At 57.3% G+C, this 5,664-nt stretch overlaps 1 pseudogene; it reads right to left on the bottom strand.

Moving 5' to 3' along the window:
- Positions 1-914: 914 nt before the first annotated feature.
- LOC105823029 lies at positions 915-2,832 on the bottom strand (annotated as a pseudogene).
- Positions 2,833-5,664: the final 2,832 nt, after the last annotated feature.

The raw sequence follows: 5,664 nt of genomic DNA, 5'->3' as shown, positions 1-5,664 counted from the left end.
AGCTGGACAAGGGGAACCTGGACGTGGGATAAACACAGTGATCACAGCTGTCCCGATATGGCTGGTCCCTGTCCCCACACACTCCAGGGCCACGTGCTTCCCTCCTCTTCCATGTTATCCGCAGGAAACTCCAGGAGGAGGCGGCCTGTGGTGGGAACGTGGTAAGAGCACAGGCCTCGAGGGACCCAGAGGATGCCACACTCCCGAGACAGTCCCCGAGGAGCCACAAGAGGAGCTGCAAAGCACACAGAGGATGCCCATGTGTGCTCAGACCCGTCTCGGTCACAAGGGGGCCTCCCAGGGGGCTGCACAGGCAGCGACCCCCAGTCCGGGCCTCTGGGGTCTTTTCCTTGTTGTCCTCATGACGGCTGGACAATCTGGGGCGAGGGACGCAGACAGGAAGGGCCTAGAGCTGTCACCTCTCCTTGGCCTTCTCTCGGGGTTCTAACCCTCCCCCAGGTCACAGACGTTGGCACTACTTGTCCCTCTGAGGCCGTGACAACCTAGGCCCTCACCATCAGCACATGACGCCCAGCACACCCCCTGGACATGCCCCAAGGGGGTGACCCAGAGAGACAGAGACCTGGGGCTGGGGACAAAGCAGGCACCATGGGCCTCTCTGCTGCCCACTCCCCACCCTGCAGCCAGAAGAAGCCACAGCTGCACACTGAAGGGCCTTGGCCGGCCCTGGCTTGGGGAGGACTAAGGGGTGTAGATGGAGACATGGCTCCTACTCCCCTCCCACATTTCCTGACTGCCATCTCCTGCTCCAGAAGGCTTGTCACGTACGCTCCTGTCTGTGCAGTGGGAGGTAGGAGGGGACCCTCCTGCCTGGACAGGGGCCCTCCCATCTCCAGCCCCTGCCCCCTTTCTCGCCTGGACTCCCTGCAGCTGATGTCCTGGTTGTCTTGTACCAAAGGACACAGAGAATAGCACTGATGACAGCAGCAGCAGCAGCAGCATACGGAAGGGCTGGCCATCGACACCGAGCACCAAGGCCTTCCCTGGGAAAAGGGCCTCATCACACACTGGACACCCAGAGCCTCAGCCTCCTCTGCTCCCCTCACCCTGGCCTGACCCCCCCCCCCAGGCACAACCCTGCACGGTCGCCCCAGGCTCACCAGAGGGCACAGCGTGAGTGCTGTGATTCCCGCTGTGTCCCACGTAGCAGGGAACCTCTGCTCCTCTTCTTGGGGACCCTGGTGGCCATCCAGGTCTGGTAGGTCCCATTCCCATAGGGCAGGACACCCCCAGACTGCTGGGTGTCCTGGCTCAAAGGTGCCCCATCCTAATGCCAGGCCAGAGAGACATTCTGGGCACAGAAGCCAGAAGCCAAGCCCATCAGGGTGATGTTCCCTCCAAGGCCTGGCTGCAGGTGACATTCACCCTGGGGGTCACTGGGGAAGGAAGGGCACAGCCAGTGAGGCCCAGGACCAAGCCCTGCTTCCCTCCAAGAGACACACAGGGAGCAGGGCGGGTCCTCCCACTGTCCGACCCTGGCTGAAGCCCTCACTGACCCAGGCCTTCTGCAGTCTGTCCTCACCCTGGGGCCCGACTCCTCGAGACTCGCAGGAGGATGGGGCTCGGGGTGGTGCCTCACACACTCAGCCCCCATGCTGATGCTGGGGAGGGGGTGTCAGGGTGGGCTCCCGGGGCATGGGCCAGGAGGGGACTCTCTGTGCCAGGCAGACGGGGAGGCAGATGGGGCAGCCCCGGCTCTGAGGGCCTCCCCTCCTGCCTAACACCCACCTCCCAGGTGCGGGTGTCTAGGGGAGGGCCCACAGCCTTCCCGGATCACAACACCAACACCAGACACTTCAGTCCCCAGCCCACCTCCTCTAGCCAATGGCTCCAACAGGAGAGGAAAATCAGAATACAATATGCCAACAGAACGTGCAGCCACAGTACAGGGAGGGTCCCTGGACAGAGTTGGGGAGCTACTCCAGCAGACCTGGGGAGAGGAGAGGCCCTGCCCAGGGTCAGCACCTGCTCTCCTGAAGCCCCCCCTCCAGCTGCCAGATGTTGCTGTAGTGTCTGCACGCAGTCTGCCAGCACGGGCCAGAGTGTGTCATAGCTTGAGTGGCATCTTCCTCCCAGACCTTCTGGATTTTCATAGCCAAGGTCTGAGCTCTTGAGGACTGGGGCACTGCCCACGCCCGAGTCTTCAGGTTTTGGGAGTGTACGCGCTCCCCACTGTAGTAGAAATGCCTGAAGCCGCTGGTGCTGTTGTCTTCGTGGATTCACATGCCCTCACCCCTGCAGCGAATGCCAGGCTGTCCCAGCCTGCCTGCAGTGACGCCTCCATTCGCCTCCCTGCCCCAGGGAGAAACTCGGCCAGAGGGACCATCTCTGGCCCTCCTCCTGTTCCCCTGTGCTGGCTAAGGACCAGCTCCCTCTGTGCTGAGGTGCACTGACCCTGTCCTCACCCCCACCCCAGCCAGAGTCAGTAGGAAGAGACAGGTCCCTGCTCTCTGCCCCAGCTTTCCTGGAAACGGCCCCACTCCTGCCCCCTCCCACTCTCAGCTCCTTTCTGGCTCTTGACATGCGCCAGTGTCATCCTGAGGCCCTTCCCGTTCCCTGCCAAGTCCTGGGTCTCTGTGTCCCAGGTGTCATCTCCCAGGACTGCCTGTTCCCCTGCCCCCGGGGCCCTGCCCTGCCTTTCTGCCTGTCACAGAGCAGGAAGAGCTCTGTGACATCTTCCAGATGTCCCTTGGCGAGAAACCCCGATGGCACAGATTTGTCCTGGGACACCACCGTGATGTTGTAATGAAGACTGTGGGGTCCTGGGGAAGAGGAAACCACAGATGAAACTTCTTCCTGGAAAAGCTTCATGTCAGTGTTTGTCAGACAGGTTCTGCTGTCCTGACCTTCCTGAGGACGCAGAAAATGCACCCGGGCAAAGGGACAAGGACGAGGATTTCAGTGCAAGGAAAACTGGAAAGGTGGAAGGGTGGGGAGGAGACTGAGGAAGGGAAGAGGGAGAATGGGGACAGCAAACCTGTAGGCCAGCTGCCAGGGTGGGGCGGCCATAGTATGCCTGAGGACATGGCAGGAGGTCAGGGACAGGCTACCCTGCAGGGGGCAGGGAGGATCAGGTGGCCAGTGGTGGGAGGAAGGTCTTGCCAGAGGGCAGGAGGGGATGTGCAGGGACCCGGCTCAGAGGGACCCATGGCCTGAGCGGCTGTGGCACACAGGCAGGCTGGGGGGACACAGAGAGCGAGGGCTGCAGCCTCTGGGGAAGGCTCATCTCTGATGGGGGGAAGGGAGGGTGCGGCCCTGAGGCTGGAGGGGCAGGAAGGTTGTGGCCCCCAAGAAGCTTAGAGTGGGGTCAGCATCCCAGCGGGAAGCAACGGTGTGGGCTTGGGTCCAAAGTGGAGGAGTGGCGCGGCAAGGCCCCAGGAGGGCAGGTGGGTGGACCTGCTAGTGTCCTGTGCAGTGGGCAGGTGGCAGGGTCTCAGAGAGTCAGTGCGTCCTTTCAGCAAATGCTGCTGGGAAAACTGGATGTTCACATGCAAAAAAAAAGAAAAAAATGAACTTGGACTGTATGTACAAAAATTACCTCAATATGAATCAAACACCTAAACTCTACAACTAAAACTGAGAAACTCTTAGAGGAAAGCACTGGGGATAAACTTCATGACATAGGATTTGGTGACACATTCATGGATGTGACACCAAACCACAGACAACAAAGAAAAAATTGATAAATTAGACTCATCGAAATTGAAAACATCCGTGCATCAAAGGACACAATCAACTGAGTAAAAAAACAACCCCTGGGATGGAAGAAATTATTTCCTAATCATGTATCTGATAGGAGAATAATATCCAGAATACATAAAGAACTCCCACAACTCAGAAACAAGAGAACATCCAACCCATTCAAAAAAGGACCTGAATAGCCCATTCTCCCAAGAAAATACAAAATGGCCAATAAACACATGAAAGGGTACTCAGCGTCTGTAGTCACAGGGAAATGCACATCAACACCACAAGGAGATAGCACTCCACACCCTTAGGATGGCCATTATCAAACACACACACACACACACACACACACAAACACACACAGACACACACAGACACACAAATAATACGTTTGGAAGGAGGTAGAGAACCTGGAACCCTTGAGTACTGCTTTCGGAAATATAAAATGGCTCACCTGCTGTGAAAACAGTATGGTGGTTCCTTCAAAAACTGAAAAATAAATTACCATATGGTGCAGCAACGCTACATCTAGGTATATGCCCCCCCAAAATGAAAGCGGGAACATGAAGAGGTATTTGCACACCCACTTTCATTGCACCAAAAGGTGGAAGTCACCCAAGTGTCCATCGACTGATGAATGGGTGATCAATAGCAGTGTGTATGTACAATGAACATTATTCAGCGTTGAAAGGAATGAAATTCTGACACGTGCTACAACATGGATGAACCTTGAACACATTAAGATAAGTGAAATAAACTGGAAACAAAAAGACAAATATTATATGATTCCACTTATACGAGGCACCTGGAATGGTCCAATTCACAGAGACAGAAAGCAGAATGGGGTCACCAGGGGCCGGGGGAGGGAGGAATGGGGAGGTGCTATTTGGTGGGTACAGAGGTTCAGGCTGCACAGAAACCTGAATGTATTTAATGCCCCTGAACTGTACACTGAAAATGGTTAAAACAGTAAAATGCACGTTATGTATGTCTTACCACAATTAAACAACAAAAAAGGAACTGGCAGTGTACCCCAGAATGATACAGAATTAGAAAGGGTGGGGTGCCGGCCAGAGGAGAGGAAACCAAGGCAGCCAGGCAGATCCACGGCCTGAGGAAGGGCTGCAGGGGGAGCAGAGCTGGAGTGGAGCAGCCACTCCCCAAAAGAGGGTCAGGGTTAGGAAACTGTCAGAGGAGGAAGGCGGTGCTGGGACAAGGCCCACAGGAGGGGAAGACCTCAGCCGATCACACAGCAAAACTAAGATTTTGGAGACGTGGTGTAGGGAGTGGGAGCCCACTGGGGTCAAGGAACCAAGAGAGAAGGATGAAGGTCAAGGAGCAGGTGGACCAAGAGTCTGTTTCGGGTCTGGGTGGGGGAGAGGAGATGGGTAGGGCAAGGATTGGGGGTGGGGTGAGCATGGGGCAGGGGTGACCTGGAAGAACATGGGTCAGGAGAGGACAGGAGAGGAGGGGGCTCTGGGTGAGGGCGGGTGGGTGGCTGTGAAAGGTGAGGACTGGGTGAGGGGCCCAGGCAGAAGGGCAAGGGCTGGGAGCAGGACCAGGTCCCTGGGTGGAGAGGTGCAGAGGGACCAGGGAGAGACAGTGCAGCACCTGTGGGCTGGAGGGTGGGGGCTCAGGAGAGTGAGGCCCAGGATGAAGGAGAGGGCAGGGGTGAGGCAAGGCAGGGCGCAGAGCAGGCACCTGTACTATAGCGGGGGGAGGGGACTGCACTGCCCTGTGCCCTGCTTTAGACCTAAGTGTCATCCTCACCAGGGCTCCCCTTGCAAGGGCTGGAGGGGAGTGGGATGGACGGAAGACGCCTGGACAGAAAGCACCACCAGAAAGTCAGTGTCAGGGACAGTAGGGAGGGGTGGCATAGGGGCAGCACTGGGTGAAGGCTCCTTGCAGGAAAGGCCCATAGGGAAGGAGGAGGGAGGGGGTGAGGGCAGAGGACAC

This window comes from Propithecus coquereli, unplaced genomic scaffold (genome assembly GCF_000956105.1).
Source record: "Propithecus coquereli isolate 6110/MARCELLA unplaced genomic scaffold, Pcoq_1.0 Scaffold656, whole genome shotgun sequence".
Lineage (NCBI taxonomy): Eukaryota > Metazoa > Chordata > Mammalia > Primates > Indriidae > Propithecus > Propithecus coquereli.
This window is presented reverse-complemented; position numbering and strand designations above follow the sequence as displayed.